The following is a 17936-nucleotide window of genomic DNA, read 5'->3' as shown; positions in this document are numbered from 1 at the left end:
TGATGACAATGATAATACAACTTTGTATTATGAAGATAATACTTTGCATTTCTTTGTCATCTTTCATCTCAGGATTTCAAAGCGCTTCACAAGCGTAATGAATCATGCCTCACGACACCTTCGTAAAGGAGATGAGTGACAAATCCCATCATAATTGCTTTGTTATGGAGACAGAATTTTTGTATTCACATTTGATGGAGTTATAGTATTTTGTTTGTTGAGAAAGCGGTATGTAAGTTTTTAGTATATTGACAAGTTCATTGATTTTTAGACAATATTTCATTTTAATTTAGATTATGAGTTATTCTTTCCTTTTCTTGCTGTGGATCATCTTTCTGTAGATTAGTATGGTTAGGAACCTGATTAGGTTTGCTTTTAGTTCTTTCCACTTGCCACTGCTTAGTATTTCAATGTATTTCCAAAAAATACATTGGAAAAACTCCTTGTCTTGGAGACAAGGTCTTCAGCTTTAGAAAGAAGCCACGTGCACCTCTTCTATGCACTAAAATTAAGGTGGTGATTTTTTTTGTTTGTTTTTTGGTTTGTTTTTTCCTCAGTCTTAGTCACCACCATCAGCTCTTCTATTTTTGTCCTGGTTTGAGCTGATAGCACTAAACAGAGGTCACCAACCTATTGAATGCCTTTCCTGTGTTTTGCATAACTTTTTCTTTAATTGAGGCAAACTTGTATATTGATGCATAGACCAAATCTATTAGTTCTTTTTTTTTCTTTCTTCAAGTATGCCTTATGAAGTATGCCTTACCAAACAATAAAATGCTTTTGTTTTCTATGGAAGAGCTATACTATGTAGTCATGAGCAACATAACATATTTTCTGTTTTATCCATTCCCATAGTTTTCTAGTTATGTAAAAATTTATAACAATGGAATATCTAATTCTCTTTGTCATTTAGATACACAGTTTTTCAAATATGTGCCTTCAAGGACTTTGATTACAATACAGTATTTTGATGGCCAATGAGGCTTACCTGTTATTCCATCCAGAAAATGCATAATGGTTTGATAACCTTGTTATCTTGAACATCACACTGCTATTAATAGAACTCCACTTAACCATCTCCATCAATCATCAGATGTCATGTAATCTGCACCATAAATAGGTTGAAGTTTGTGCTCAGACTTGATTGTATCATTATAAATGTTAGTTTTTACACATTTTAACTGCTGACTTTTCATGTTTCGTTGGCTTTTACAGATCTAATATGTATGAAGATTGATAGAAATACTCCGGCTTTTTTTCTTTCTGGAATATGTAAATAAGAAAAATATATTTATACTGGATACGTTATCATGAGAACCCATCCATTAGCAAGAACAAAGTCATGAAAATATTTTATTATCAAACCAGTGAACTTCAGTGGAATATTGCTGTACACATCATTATCTTATTACTTGATACAAACACTTATTGGTGTTCTTACAGAAAAAGTTTAAACTGAGCAGTGAGCTAATTTTTCCATTCCGTAGGCTGAATGAAACAGTTTAAGCACTTAGTTTTTCTCATTGAAATGAAACTCACAAATTATTTTTACAATTGAACTAAATTCTGTATTCTGCTCAAACAGGGCATTACATCTAGATTTTAGCCATTTAGATTTGAAAATTTAATTTTAGCTACATTTCAGTTTGTTCCTCAGTTAGAAATAACACATTTTGTTTAAAATATATGAAAGCATTTTTTTTTTCTTTTCTGAAATGCTTTCCTTCCCTACTTCCTCTCAGTCCAACCTGCACACTGGATTTAATGACAATTTACCAACTGTTTATCGTTGAAACTTCCATTTAATATTTTGACTAATAGATTCACTTGAAGGTTTTTTTGTTTTGTTTTGTTTGTTTTTTTTAACTACCGAAATACATATTCTAAACTGTAGATGACTGAAAAACAAACAAACAAAAAAAGGACATGTGAATTAAGGTCCAAATTAGACAAAGCACTGAATGCTTTGTGCTGAAAAGAAATATTATTTTTGTTAATTGGCATTTTAATTGGATTTTTTCAAAAGCTGAACTGCCAAATGCTCTGCAAGGCGTCTTCAAATAGGAGAGATTGATTGCTATGAGGGCTATTTGGTTTAGGACAAAGAGGTGAAATGCATATAGACCAGGGATATGACTTCAAGTTACACATACTATACTGCAAAAATATTTTTTATTTAATGGACTACTTAGTAGAGTCATGTAGGACGTGTTTCAGTACATGGTATATAATTTCTGTTTTCTTTTTTTTTTTTAAATAATGAATTTAAAATACCAGTATTATATTTCCTAGTGACAACTTTGTTTCAAGAGAATGAAGTTATGTTGAGATTTGAATACTTTTATGTGGTCTTTTATAGCAGTCTCTGCAGCCTTGGTGTCTGATTTCAGGCTGTAATTGCTCTGGGCAATAGAAAATAAGCTATTTTACTCTGTATGTGCATTTTATTTCAGAAAAGCTGCTACATAATTATATGAAATGTGAATTCAAGCATTGTTGCCTCATATTGTCCAAATACTGAAAAATCACTTCTTAATTAGAGAAGATACTTTATTTACGATTTTTTTTCTCATCCATATTTAAGGGCAATAGAATTTGGAGACATCTTCAAATTGGTCTATGATATAATGCTCCTTGTTTAATGTAGAATGTCTATATGTAGTTTAGATTATTTAGAACTGTACTCTTGGTATCTTCAAAATCTTAACACTTCAGTTAGTGCAGCACATCCCTGAAGAGGATGATTTACAGTACTTGATTTTCAAGGTTAAAGACACACAAAAAAGTGTTGGTCTACTTTGTGGGGGGTTTATTCAATACTTTTGCATACGTAACCATCAAAATTATACTCAGAAAGCGTATGTTTATCTGCTCAACGTCATGACTAGTCATTTCGTACATGCATGCATAAACAAATTGAATGGACACAAATTGCATACATGGATTGGGCATGTAGCATTAATCTCTTATCAAAATCTGTTATCCGTAGATCAGCACCAGAACAGAATTCATTGTTTGTTAATCAATTCTTTGGGATTCTCATTTATTCAGGAAAATTTATCAACTGGGCCTATGACTCTCAGAGCATCAGAAGATGGATATTATGTCCTCTTATGCCAGATGAGAAATTAATTTAGATTAAATGAATTCCTCTGCCTCAAGAATTACAGATTAGATTGTTGCACTCATCTCACTGATACTCTTAGAGTACTCTGCAAATAATAGCTACAAAGATCTAAGTGCACAAGCCTGCAGACAAAAATAACTTTTCCATTAAATTCTATATGGAATACAGTTTAATGAATGAATGAAAGCAAGATGGGGCACTTTCTGTATACCATTTGAATCAATATTCAGATGTGAAAGTGCTGAATACCAGTCATGTGTTCAGCAAGAAGTAAAATAATTCAGACCAAGATATTGAAATGTCTTCTCAGCTGATTTCAGCACAAGTCAATCTTGTGAACAAGAATGAGGTAGCTGACACTTTGAAGGATGTGGGCCTTGATACGAAAATACATATATCCGTGTTTTAAACCTGTGCTCAAAGTTTTACTGGATGAGCAGTTAAAAGAATAGCGTAAGCCTATCCAATAACTGCAATCGGATGAATCCAGCTACATACACATACTCTCACAAATACCCATGGATTTCCCTTCTGCTTGCTTGCAGACGTGCGTGTTCTGTTACTGTCTTCCATGATACTCAGTTTCTTTGCCAACTTTCAGGTCCTTAAAACAGGTTCTTTTGGCAGATGCAAATGCTCTTATCAGCAACTGTATTTGAAATTTATCCAGCTCTCAGACAGTTGTAAAATTTTGCAAATTGAAAATCCTTGGATCTGCTGGGATATCACAGTTTAAGATCATGTTTAATCTCTTTTTAATATCCCCTCAGCAGTTTGATCCTGATCTCACAGTGATGTAAATTCAGAGTAACTCTCCTGAAGTCAATGTAAAACTCTAAGTAAGCTAATGGTGTTAGTTTGGATTTATGGCACGAGAATAGAATCTGGCATAGCATCTTCATGTTTTAGTTCATTGAAATAGCAGGTGGAAAAGTTTATGAATCGCGTAGTCTTGCTTCTTCATCCTTACTAGCCAAAAAAGTCTGTCTGATTCATTTGAGCTTGATCTGAAGAATCATTACATTAATAATTAATCAATTATATTCTCTAGCTTCTCTACCTCATCTGTTTGCAAATCTTTATTTTGCAATTCTCCTATAGAGTCTCTGTCTGTTAACTTTTCAACAAAGTATATACAGAAACAGTAAAGGAACAGTATTAATTTAGTTGTCTGAATTATAGCAGTTAAAGAAAAAAGAAAAACATCTCCCTTTTCTCTATATGTTCAGGAACTTCAACCAGTTGGACATGTTTTTCAATCTCTACACTTCGAGCCATCACTATTATCAATTTTATTATTACAACTGAAAAGCTATCATGGACCCAATCTTTTTTTAAATGTGTGAGCATGAGGTACTCTTGGGGAAATGAGGGTATTATTTATCAATATTGTTCTTGAATTCTCTGTTTCTGGTATTCTTGAATCAAAATTTGCGAATACTATGATCTATCACAAGCAGTGCAATCTAATTAAAACTTTAAAACAATACCAAATTGCAATGTCAAGCTGGAAGAAAAATATCTAGGCCTACAGTATGAGTACTTTATGTATGGCACTGTAAAAGTCAAGTTTTAAGAGACAGGTCCAAGACGCTATGCACAAAAGGGTAGAAGAGACTCCTCTGGACTGCCTGAATTTTAATATCTGAGAAATCTACTAATTACCTCATTTTACCATCTTGTACATATGCTTTTTCTGTTTTAGACCAATGTTGGTCCATTCAGGACAGGTCTCAGTGCCTGGTGTTGGAATATACAGTACAGAAATGGGGGAGATTATTCACTTTTTTCTGAAATGCTAGAGAAGGCAACCACTTTCCAAGAAGATGCTTAGAAAAGCTTGGGAGAGTTAGAATAATAGATACATCCCTAAAAGCCGAAAGCACCTACAGAGAACCTGGTGAACGTTACTGCACTGGAGAGGCTTGCAGGTACTGCTTTCCATGGAAATGAGTTCATCTAGATGCTAAACAGTTTAGTGAGGGCTACTTGCACATTCCTAGACTACAGCAGTGGAAAATGGAGAAAGATGAGGCTTTCTCTAAGTATGTCTCATGGAAATGAAATCATTTTCCATGGATTAAGGGCTCTGCAGATCCAGAACATCTGTAATTTTCTCTGATACTCCTAGGAATGAGCTACTCAGATGAGTTAAATTGTATGAAATGCTTATGTGAAGCATTTCTTTGTGTTGTATAACCTGAACATGAATGTGGGCTGAAGAGGCCTAGTCCACAGGGAAATTTGCATTTGTTTCTTTTTTAATTGTGCAGTTTTTCTTCCTTTGTTGATTAAATTAATGGGATGGTTTATTGAATTTTCAGATGGAATATGTTTTTCTTCTAGTTGTATTTGACAGTGTGGCAGTAGTTTGAACATATTTTCCATGATTTGTTAGCAACCATGATATTTCACTGGGAAAAACCTGACACTGTTTGATGTTTTAAGCATCTGTGTTAATCTACCTTCTGATTTTGAAAAATGACAGGTAAACAGTAAGACATCTCAGCTATTGAATCAACAAAAAATTTGTGTTATTTTTTTCTCAAAAACTAAAAACCATCACCAAACATACAAAACAAATAACTAGAAGCATCAAATGACCAACCAACAAAAATGCGTTATAAAAAGCCATATTTCTCGTTGGAGAATACAATATGTATAATGTCATTACATTACAATATCTGTAATGTCATTATAGAATACATCCGGAACAGAGATCTTGTGTTTTAACTAGGGAAACATCAAAAATGAAACTGAAATCCAAAATGTAAGTCAGATAAGAATTGTTTACATTAGTTTATATGACCATTGCTGTGACCTCATCCCTATAACAGTGGTGGTATGTTTGTAGTGGCTGTTGGACTGTGTAGATGCACAGTGGACCTGTGTGATGAGTTGAGATGTGCAGTTGAAGACTGACTGGCCAACACGTCTTCTCACGAGCACTTGCTGGTTGCTGAAAGCATGAAAGCAGCTCATTTAGTTCAATCCCATGTGCGGATGCTGTGAAGCTACTGGGCCTAATCCAAAGCTCACCAAAGTCAATGAAGAGCCTTCCACAGCTTCTGCAGTAATTGGACATGCCCTGTTGAGATCTCCCTTCTCATGCTCTTTCAGATGCAGAACCTGAATGTTTGTACTGATTTCTAATAGATGTCTAAAGGATACTTTTTTTTTTCTTAGAAGTTTGTTAGGTCATTTATCTAGACACCAGTTAAAGATAAATGTATATCTGAGCTTCCTCAAGTAAAACCTGTCATTTTCAAGCATGCCTCTTATCACCTCTCACTGTGTGATTTATAACCCTTTGACCTACTTGTACGTGGGTCTAAAATGCTGTGCAGTATTGTTTTTTATGGGAAATTTAGAAAAAATATTACTAGAATCTTTAAATAATTATCTGAATTCAAGCAAAATGGTAGCTTATTATACATAGGATTTTTTTTAAAAAGTATGCTCTTGCACTTAGTGATCAATGAAATTTTAAACCACATGGCAGGTTTATAGTAAAGCAGTGCCATTTCATTTTCATCAAGTTTAATAACTGAGATTGTTTTCCTGTTTTGTGATTGATTATTGTGTGAATCATCTAATGTTTTTAGTTATGACTCATCTGACAAACTGTTAAGTCTAGTTATATTTTTATCTTCTGATAAAAGCAATATTAAAGAATTATAATCTTGTGGACTTTAAATAGTCAAGCAAATCTATATTTCTTTTTATAACATTTTTACTCACTTCAGCTCATTAGAGAGAAATGACAGTACTTTTTTCAGTAGCAGATAGATGTTAATGCAGTGATAGCATATCACTTGGTTCAGTGTTGTATATGGCTTAAAGTAGAATTTATGGCTAAAGGTTTATCATTTTGTCATTATTTTGCTAGTCTGTATATAACAGCTCAATTTATAATTGTTTACTGAACTCTTGCAGTCATGATAGCGATTGATCTCCTGGATCTATGCAACATAGTCATTCATATACTGGTGTAAAAATGCCTTTGATTATGGCCTTGTATGGATAGATAAGTAGCTACTGACTCATAGTACCTGGAATAGCAAGGGGACATACACGAAAATCACAAATAAAAATCTGAAATACTTGAGGCGCATGCTGGGCAAGATTGACTATCTCAAGCTGCGGGCATTAAATGAAGAAAGATCTTTGTGCTAGATAAGCGTGACTGCCTGGTGTTCGTCAGTACAGAAGGGTTAGCAGCTGAGATTACAGGAACATCATTCTCTCTTAAATCTTCTTGGACACAGTTTGGACTATTTGCAAACTGATGTTAGATATATCCGATATACATGGAAAAAGTATTCATAGCAGAGCAGAAGTATATTCTAACAAATGCGTATTGTTTAGACAAAACAGGAAAACAGAAAACACAAAATTGTGAAGACTACGTATTTTTACTTATGTTTTGGAAGAAGCATAATCATTAATCGTACAGTACATCTTGTACAAAATGAGTGATATCCAGAAATGGAATTAAAAGATGCAATTACGTCCAATTTAGCTATGCTATATTTTACTATCAAGCGATGTGTGTTCAAGCTGTGCATGCTCTCTAGTAAGATGTAGTGATTTTTTTTCAAATTTATTTTCTAATAAATTATGTAAGCTATTTTCTCCATTAAAACTAGAAATTGAATAAATTAGAGGAATTTATTTGTAGGCCTCATCCTGTTTGACAATCAATGTGGACAATGCCATGCACACAGGTATGTGTACGTATATATATAAATGCATTTTTCTCTTTTAATGTGCAGTGTCAGAAATAAATGAGCTTCAAGTTCCTAACTAAATAATACCTTGTCTAAATGAAAAATTTAATTTTCTGTTTTGTATTTCTGAAAACTTATTAGGAAAATACATTGATAAATTCAAATGTTTATGAGGTCTGTCTGACTTACCATTTAGGCCTTTTTCTCCCCTCCTGAATTCTTTTGTGCTGTAATTTTTTGATGCTAATTTGGAACTATAAATAGTCTATAGTTGCAAATCTACATTGGTCAGCAGACCCCTTGCGTGCAGTATTTTTTCATTTAATGCCTTTATGAATACTATTCTTTGAAAATGTATTTCAGTATTGTATAAAAAACACATCTGAGGCTTGATCCTTGATTGGGTCAACTCTGTAACCCAAAAAAGACTGTCTTGGGTGCCTCTGGAGATTTCCCAAGCTTGAGAGACCCATTCTCAAGATAACAGCAGACTTGTCCAGTCCCACCTGGTCTTCAGTACATCCTAACAGAGCTGAGGAGATGGGATGATGGCCAGAATGCTGCTGCATCCTTATCACAGCAGTTTTTAAAATTGAGTAAAATAGCCCCAAAAGATCCTGAAGGATCCTGTATCAGGGTAAGATGGTCTCAAAGCTCAGACAGTGACAGAAATGTCTAATTTTCTATGCTCAGTACATGCCAAACCATTTCCTTAGATTTTATAAAATAAGGAGCTCCCCTCATCAAAATCAAATAAAAACAAACCTAGCATTAAAAGTTCTCTGAAAACTGGAGAAAAATAGACTTTTGTATTGCAGCTTGAACAATTTTGGACTCAGTTGTGTTTTCTTTGATGGATAGGCAGGTTCTTACCCTGTGGCCCATGTCTGCCCACTTGGGTTTGACTGAAGATGAGGATTTTCATCTTCATTATGAAGATGAGTTAAAATGTTGAATGATATCAGGCCAGGCTTCAACAGCAGTTTAATGGGAAGAGCTTTGTTTTTCTCTGGTATAGGAATGAGGCCTTTTTTTGTGCAGTGGACAGGGAGAGGAGATAACCAAACCCCAAATCTGGATGCCTCCTTGAACATCGATTCTGCTTTCGAGAGTGCTGCCCTGGGCACCACTTGGAGTAGGTGACTCAAGCTGATGATTTGTCTGTACAGCTAGTGCATTTGGAGGAAGGTCCAGGTGCACATCTGGAATATATATTTTTAGCACTATTTATATGACTGTAGTATTTCTATGGTTCAGCTTCTTCCCACTTCAAAATTCCCTTTCCTCTCCAGGTTTCAGTGCTTCAAGTAACACACTGGTATATTGTTAACTTTGTGGAGATAGCTTATGTATCTGATATTTTGTGCTCGAACATTTTTTCATGATGTTTTTGTCTTTGTTTTAACCTTTCTCAAGTATTTCCACAAGCAAGACATTTGTTATTGCGGAAAAAAAAGGTGTGGGGGGGGAAGCTTTAGATAATGGCTGTTTTGAAACGTGTGTTCTACATTGAACAAAAGCCTTGTTCCCTCACCCCAAGATGCACACTTTTGTTAAGTTATGCTCATTTTGCATGCTAGTGTTCTCACTGTGCTGGTACTGTGGCTTTCATTAGTCTTCCTTTTTTGGAGGTCATTAGGAATTTTTTTTTCCTTTCTCCTTCAGTCCTGCTTGCCTTTTGCATTTTCACATAGGAAGCAAATTTGGCTTTGTTTCATTAGCAAAATGACGCAGAACTTGAAGGGCATTTGGAACAAAAACTTTGTTCAGTCTATGGAGTATCTTTTATTGTGACTCTCTTCTATCCTTCTTTCACTGTCTCTCTTGTTTCTTCTTGAACTCCCAGCTCCTGCTGCTAGCAATATGCCTTTTAAATCTCTAATACTTTCCAGGGGAGAAGAAAAGTGAAGGAATTTACAGGTCTGTTAAAGGTAGCTGAGAAGGGAGGGAGTCTCTTGGAAGCCATATGGGTAAAGGACCTGTAAGGCCTGGAGAAAACAGGGTCAAAACATGGAAAGAGGAGTCTTCTTTCACATTTACTGTGTAGGTGTGTGCAAGGTATTGAGTAAATAAGACGTTGATATAATCTTTGGAACTGTGGAAGGCTCATCAGAGATCAGTGTCTGAAGTTCACAGTTCAAGCTTTTTCATACAGATACAAATATTCAGCCTTAAACTTATGATACACCTGCTTATGTGTATTTCATGAACTCAGCTGCAATGTTTCCTAGAACAATGATTCAATTAGCAGAAGTGCATGTACCCCTTCAGATGCTCTGAAAACAAATCAGCTGGCTTATTTTCAGATGATAAATGGGTTAACTTATCAAGCAATGAGCAGAATTTTAACAAACTTCAAAATCTGTAAGCCCACTGTAGATAAAGAAACCTTTTTTTTAGGTTTCATAGATTTGTTATCACAGATGTTCTTAACCTAAATACATGGATATGCAAAAATAAATACTGTTTAAAATATGTATAAACTTCCTTTATTTATGTCTGACACTGATTCCTTGTTGCCACCAGGTTTCAAGCAGCTGTGACTTCCATGGCAGCTGGATAGCTGAGGCCTGCTTTTTTGTTTCACATCTAACATTTTCTAAAGGAAGGTGGCAACCGTATTTAGAAAGCTTTCTCACTTTAATCTGGGGTTAATCTGATACTGGCCATGTGGAACTTACAGTGGCTGCAACACGCCAGTAGTAAAGGTAGTAACTAGCCTAAGGCTTCATAGGTGAAGCATCCCCAGCCAGGTGAGATAGTCAGCAAAGGCAGAACTTTGCAATAGTTTATCCTGTTTTCCTCAACTTTGTGTATGGTAGAAACGGCAAGGTATGACTTAGGCAGTCTGTGAAGATCTCCATCTAACATGTTGTGAGTACACACGTGAGCGCTGAGCTGCTAGAAGTTCAGCTGAGTAGTTCTTCAGATGTTTGGGGTACCCTTCCTCCCTGCACGTTTCTCTTGATGTGAACCACTGTCATATCTTGTGCAAGGCCTCTGTGCAGTAGTTTTGCTGAAAGGATGGCAGGGTTGTTTAGAACTGCCTGAGTACAGTCTGTAGTAAAGGGAACATGCCACATGTCCTCATTTATCAGCAGTATACACTGATTTTTGTTTGACCATTTCTTATTTTCTGTATCTCATAAAATAAATAAATAAATAGGACTCATCTTACTTTAGATGGTTGTAGGTAGGTTTCCAGTCCAAGCTAGTTCTCAGAACCTTCAGTAAGTAGAGAATGGTATCTCCAGCTAGCGGCCCTTCCCAGAGGGACTTCTTTTCATTGACATTAAATGTTAGTATAGATAGCCTATTAGATACTTAACTTTAAAATGGCTTAAGATAGGTCAAATGAATTCCACACTGATTATTAATGTAATCAGACTTGGGACTTAGCACAGAGATGCAAACATAGCTTTCAGTAGGAGTTTTGTTTTAATTTTGTTTGCAGATAGGACCTTCCATCTCTAGATCCTATAGGAAGATGGAGAAATAAAAGAAAAAAGATAGCTAATCTGATTAGCTTTACTCTAAGATTTTAGTGCAGAAGGAAGGGAGGAAACTCAAGCCACTCATCAGATCAGATGTTACTACACTCATTTGTTAACATGCCTCCTCGAATGGAATTAATGAAACCTTTCATTATAGATCAATACGATCTTTGACTAGAGAATATTATGGGTACCTATTGTATATGCTTAATTAGATTGAAATTGCTTTCACATTTCCTTTATATCCAAAAAAAAACCCTGATCTCAGCAGTTTAAAAGAGGGAATTAGAAAAGTCATCCCCTCCACTGTGCTGCTAAAGCCAGCAAGAAAAAGGAAAAAGGGAAAAATTCTTCAGCCAACTGTCCAGCCCTGGGCTTTAGTTAGGTGGTGATTTTGGCAGCCCAGCAGCAGAGCTGTGCTAAGCAGTGCTTGCTGCAGTGTATCCGTAAAGAAAACAAATGATAATTCTCATATTATCATCACAGAAGACTGATGACCCATTAAAGTCAATAGGTTTGGGCTGGGACTATATGAAACTATTTTGAGATATTTCCTTTCCTCTCATATTTTCTCTCCAAAAACAATTTCTGGAGAGAACTGTTCCAAATTAATGTGCTTTACCCTCCTTCCTCAGCTACTTTTCCTCAAATACATTCTCAAATGCTATTTTTTTCATGTTTTATTTCTTGATAGTAATTTATTACTCTTCAAATTTCCTATCAAAAACCACTTCTTCCCTAAAACTATTTTTCCCTACCACCACAGCCCTTTTCCTGTCCAAATGAAGCCTTTAGTATTTCAGTACCAATTAATTAGCTGTCTGGTTACCTCACACTTTCAGCTCAGCCCAGGGTATTTCTGGTATGTTCCCTGTTTTTCCCTGTCTGTCCAAGCTCCAAGTTCTCTGCAGCAGCAGCTGATTTCCTCACGCCTTGCGGGCACTGCGCTCAGATGCTCAGGCCCCAGGGCCTGCTTGTGGGGCGCTGCCTGGGCACCCCATGCTGCCTCAGAGCCCTCCTGCCCTCCCACCTCCCGGTAAAGGCAGGCCCGGGTGCTTCTGTGGGTTGAATTGCGAACTCCCGACATCTCTCTAAAGCAAACTGAAGCTTGAATTCTCAGCCCCCCAGCTCTGCAGGCAGGAGGAGGCTGCGGCTCTTTCCCTGGGGCTGACACCAGGCAGGGCTCGCTGCTCGCTGGGCTAAGTTCGGTGTGCCCCAGCCTCCTTGCATTGTTTATCAGCTTCCCTCCTTCCAAATTCTTTGTTTGTACAGTGGCAGCTTTTGTGCCAGTTTTTCTTCTTCTTTTCTTTTTTCTTTTTTTTCCTTTGCCTGGAGTTATTGGCAGAGCTAATTAACCACAGAATATAAAAGCCTTGTTCTTCAGGGCCGAGGAGCAGTGCGATTGCAGAGCAGCGTGAGTGCTGCCTTGTGGCGTGGGGGATGAACGGACGGGTGGGTTGCCTGAGGATGGCCAGATGATCCTCACAAAGATGTACCTAGACATTTGCATCCTGATTCTGGAGGGGCTGAGCCGTGCATCCCTCCCCGCCCTGCTCTGCCGATGGCACCCACTATGGCGAGCCGCCTCAACCGCCATGGGGGAGCTGAGGGGTGAGTGCAGCCTGGCAGGCCGACGTGCTGGTGTGGACAGGGCAGGAGGGCACAGTGTGCTGCTGCTGGGTTTGTGCGATTCGCCCTGCACAGCTCCCCTCCATCCGAGGGGATGTGCTTGGGGACCGTGCCCAGGGCTTGTCCTTGAGGTGAGGAAGCCGGAGCTAGAGACAGCCACAGCCGCAGCCGTGGGGCCTGGTGTGTGAGGAGGAGGTCAGCCCTGTGCCTCGAGGGCAGCCCGAAGGGCTGTGGGCTACACAGACCAAGATCTTCCAAATCTAGAAACGCTTGGGAAACTTTTTTTTTTTTTTTCCCCTCGGAGAAATGCCTGGTTATGATAGGCGACACGACTGCATTCAGCACAAAATGCTCCTGCTGTTTGTCCACCTGAGATGACTTCCCTGTCTGCGTATTGGGGTGGCTGTGGGGAGCCCCACGGGCACCAGAGCCCCACGGTGCTGTGTAAACCCGGCCGTGCCCTGGTCTCTGCTGTGGGCTCGGGCCCACCCGCGGCGACCCCACCACCGTGGGGTAGTCCTGCTGCCTGCAGAGGAGTGGTGACAGGGCAGGGTCGGGGCATCTCCCCGCAGCCCTATGGCACAGCACCACGGGCGGCCCCGTCCCCCTGTGGACGTGCGTGGGTGCCTGCGTGTCTGAGGGGAGCCGAGCCGTGGGGTGGGGACACCGTGGGGACGGGGATGGAGGGAAAAAGAGCACCCGGGGCTCGGCGCCCCCCACCCGGCCCCTGCAGCCCCCGCTGCGCCCCGCCGGGACACGGCGCCCCGCGGGAGGGCGGGCTCGGGGGGTTCGCGTGCCTCCGGGGGCGAGGGGGAGGGAGAAGAAAATCGAGAAGAAGCAACAGCCTCCAGCTTTTCCCTTCCTCTAATCTTGCTTCACTCCCCCTTGCTCCCTCTCCCTCCCTCTCCCCTTTCCCCTCCCTCCCTCCCTCTTTCTAATTCCTGCCGCTAGCTCGGAGCCTCATTCAGCAGCCGCTGCCAGTGGAGTGTAATAGGCTGAAGATGCCGCCGCGTCTGCCCAGCGCCGACTTGTGAATGGGACTTGTCTCCTCGTCCTCCGCCCGCGCGGCCCCGGGCAGCGGCCGGCCCCGCTGGACGCGCAGGTGAGCGGCGGCCGGGGCCGGGGCAGGAGGAGCTGGCGGGGGCTGCGCGGCTGTCCGTCCGTCTGTCTGTCTGTCTGTGTATCCGAAACTTGGCGGCGGGGCTGGGGCAGGGGAAGGGGCAGGCAGGTGCGCCCCCAGCCCCCGGCCGTGCTCGGAGCCAGCCCGGCGGGTGCCCGAGGGGCGCGACGGCCTCGGAGAGGGGAGGCAGACGTTGGGGTTCTTTGGGGGTTTGGGTTCGGGTTTGGGTTGTGTTTGGCTTTTATTTTATTTAATTTTTTTTCAAATCTTGCCCCCGGGGGGCGGAGAGGGGGAGGGCGAGCGTTTGCCCGTTTTAAAATGTTCCTCCGGATAAGCTGATATTGAAAGCCCCGAACTGAAAATCTTTTACTTGCATGTAGCTCCCAGGCATGAAATGGATATGTAGAAATTATGAGCGCGTGAAATGAAGGGTACTCTGTCCGGAATAAAAGAGGGAAAGACTTTGATTTATATCTTTTTTTTTTTTTTTTAATTTGCTTGCTGGCTTTCAAATGCATTACTATTCACAAGGTACCAAAATGGTATCTGTCTCTAATTCGGGCTAGTCCAAAAAGCATTAGACTCTTGGGTGATACGTGCTTAAGCACATCCCCAGGAGAGGTAAAATAGATCGGGCTGCGGGTCCCCATAAATACCATTAAGTTTTAGAATAAAAGTGCTTCCTGTGCAGTCCCTGGGGAGCACATATAGCAATCTGACATCATGATACAAATGCCTTTACCTTCTATAGAAGACCTCCTTTATTGTCTACTCTTTTAAATATTCATTTGCTGAGCAGAGAACCGGTATATGCTAGGAGATCTTCTTTGTACCATTGCTACAAAGGACAGTGTGGCTGTGTAACACAGTATTTACCTACTAAGATATCTGTGACAAAGGAACCTCTTTAGCAAATGAGGTCACTAATTCAGAAACTGGCCTTTTATAAGCAGAATGCTCATTTCTTTTTCAAATTCCAGTGAGTAGTAACTCTCTGGGAAAGACTTTCTTCCTGTTCATTTGTGATGGTGATACAGACTGTGCAGACTCTATTAAGAAATTAAATATTTTTAACTCTTTCATAACGAAACTGTTGAGTGAGGAAAGCACTAACAGATTCAGAAGCAGGGAAGCAAACACTCAGACGTTACTGAGTGTCTGTCTTTTTTCCCCTTCCCTTGCTCCTATGCTTGCTTCAGTGTTTCCAAAGTCTGTGTGATTTCTCCAGGTAGAGACTTTGTTCCCTTTTTCTACGCTGGCTACCCTATATCAATAAATGAATTTGCTTTCAATATGGAAGTTCTGCAATAATTAATCTGACATCTGCCTCAGTTCTCTCCACTGAGATTTGAAATGCAAATCGATGACTGTACTCAATCCGTTGGATGATTTTATAAGGAGAGATATATAGAGGTACATGGAAGTGGAATTACAGATGCTTGCTTACAAACAGCATTTTCATAGCAGAGCAGTGCAAATCATGTTGTGAGACAGACAGTGAGAACAGTAGGGAGATAGAGAGCAGAAGGACTAGTTTGGGACTTCATGCCTTAACACACACGTTTTTCTAGCATATTTCTTAGTCTACTACGCTATAGGAAACAAGTTTGTGACTGTATTTCTAAAGCAGTTCTTCTTCCTCTTGCAGAACAGAAAAAAAAAAAGTTACAGAACAAAGAACTACATCTTCAATAAAAGAACTGGAAATTCTTTAAGAATATTAACTAAATGGCACCTTTCCTCCTGCAGATTCTTGTTCTTAGGCCCTGAAATGGGATTATTATTTTTTTCTTTTTTTAAACCTCAGCCTTGCACTAGAACATCAGGGAATGATCATGGGCAGAATGTACTATTTATAGACCACTCTACACCAGCTTCAACTTTGCTAAAATTTTAAGTGTTGTCCGTCCAAAAAAATCACTAAGAACTAGATTACTTCATTACCAGAGAAGCTGCTACAATAGAGTATATCAAGAGATAAGTCATTGCGATTCATCAGCACAGTTTGAGAAGGAAATATGTATGGAAATGGATGACCGAGACACAGAACAATCAAATTAAATTTTCTTTTGCATAACAATGTGGGGAAACTACAAAGATTTGAACCGTTTTTGTGATTCATCTGATCAAATGCTTTAAATTATATCATATGATTTCAACTTCAATTAATACGCCATTTTGACAAAATTTGACATACTTAATTCAATTTAGTGTAAGTAACATACGTGAAGTTCAGAGTTGCAGTAGTTTGAGACTAAATTTTTTGTTTTCTGCAAATGCTGTAACTAAAGAAAGCACGTATAAGTTAAATATTTTTATTGCTGAGATTTCTACAATAATCTCAGAAGTTATTTCTAGCACAGACACCACAGAAATTTAAAGCAACTCCAAACTTAAAACTATTGCCTGCCCTTTCTTGGTGAGCCCCCTAAAATGACTTTGAATCCATTTTGTGCGCTGGACATTCAGCGAAATATCTTCAGTGTGTGAGAAACAGAGGTCTCATCTGGAATCAATTAACTTGAAACAGTTTAGGAACATACTTTCTAGACTTTTCTTTTTTCTTTTTTAGTGCCTGAGTTTTTCTGTGAGTATTTATAAGCTAAAAACCTGTCTGTAATTTGCTGTGCTGTACCCATTTGTTTTAAAACAGCACTTCAGTTTTCAGGTCCCTTTGCTGGGCCCTACCCAAAGCTTAGGGAAGCAGAAGGAGGAGAGATGGCCATTGGCTTCTCTTTGTGCATGGGAATCACGAGGACTTAGTTTACACTTAAGTCTTGTAATTTTGTCACATAGGTTTTTTTGTTTGTTTGTTTGTTCATATATATATATATATATATATACTTTATCCCTTAACGGTTAAGGAACATCGTCGAATACTCCTAAAGCTCCTTCACGGTCCGTGAGGAGAAGCTGCCGTCCTGCGTCGCGCTCCGGGTGCCGAGGCGCAGGAAGGAGGGCGGCACAGCGCCGTGCCCGGCCCGCTCGCCCCTCACCGCCCCCGCTGCCCTCACGGCACCCGGGGGGGCTCCGGCCACGGCCGGGGCTCGGCGGCGGGGCCTGGCGGGCGCCAGGGGGCGCTGCCGCTCTTCGCTGCCTCGCCGCCGCCTTCCGGGGCGCGCTGAGCGGCGGGGCCGGGGTGCGGCCTGGGGGCGGCCCGGGCTGAGGCGCGGCACCGGAGGCGGTGGCTCGGCGAGATGCAAACAGCCTCGCTCCCCTCCGCGGCTGTTCAGGGGTTCGCCGCCCCTCTCTGCCTTTCTCAACGGGGATGTCAGCTCCCGTTATGCCAAGTGCAGTTTAAGATAGAAAAAATGATACGGTGAAACAACAAATTTTGCTTTCGACAATGTTATCGGGGCTTGAGATATACTATATAGCCATCTTGGATAGTAGAAGGGCATGTTAGGCCAAAGTGGCCTAATTTTACCTAGGTAAAATTTTACCTAGGAGCTCACAACAGACAAACTGAAGTACGTTAGCCCAAGTCATTTCCCAGTATCTTCTAGCACCTCAGAATAAGAAAGAAATTGTTACAGCCCATCATTGCACATGCTGACCAGAAAGGACGTACATAACAGTAGATTTGAAGTGACTGCAGGTCAAACAGAGCCTCATTTCCACCTGTCCTGGTCTCACATTCTTCCCTAGATATCCACATTAGGCAGGAGGCCAGGGTTTGACTCAGACCAGTCAAATTCCTGTGTATAAGAGATATAACCTACTCGTGACAGGGTGCATGCAGAGTTTTACAGTATATTATATCCACTTGGACAAATAAGGAACCAAAGAAGCTAATGTGTCTAATAGAAATCATTATCCATGATTTTGATGCCAAA

General features: G+C 40.0%; 1 protein-coding gene across 2 annotated transcripts in view; it reads left to right on the top strand.

Annotated features, from left to right (window-relative positions):
- Positions 1-17936, top strand: part of CDH11 (cadherin 11) — a 179419-nt gene that overhangs the window by 82836 nt on the left and 78647 nt on the right. For both annotated transcript variants that reach the window (XM_050713263.1, XM_035543687.2), the window contains one exon: positions 13932-14082. The gene's annotated coding sequence lies outside the window, so the exon portion shown is untranslated. Of the gene's footprint in view, positions 1-13931; positions 14083-17936 lie in introns of those variants that run through there.

This window comes from Cygnus atratus, chromosome 12, assembly GCF_013377495.2.
Source record: "Cygnus atratus isolate AKBS03 ecotype Queensland, Australia chromosome 12, CAtr_DNAZoo_HiC_assembly, whole genome shotgun sequence".
Taxonomy (NCBI): domain Eukaryota; kingdom Metazoa; phylum Chordata; class Aves; order Anseriformes; family Anatidae; genus Cygnus; species Cygnus atratus.
The sequence above is the reverse complement of the archived record's forward strand: the minus strand, read 5'-3'. Positions and strand labels throughout refer to the sequence as shown.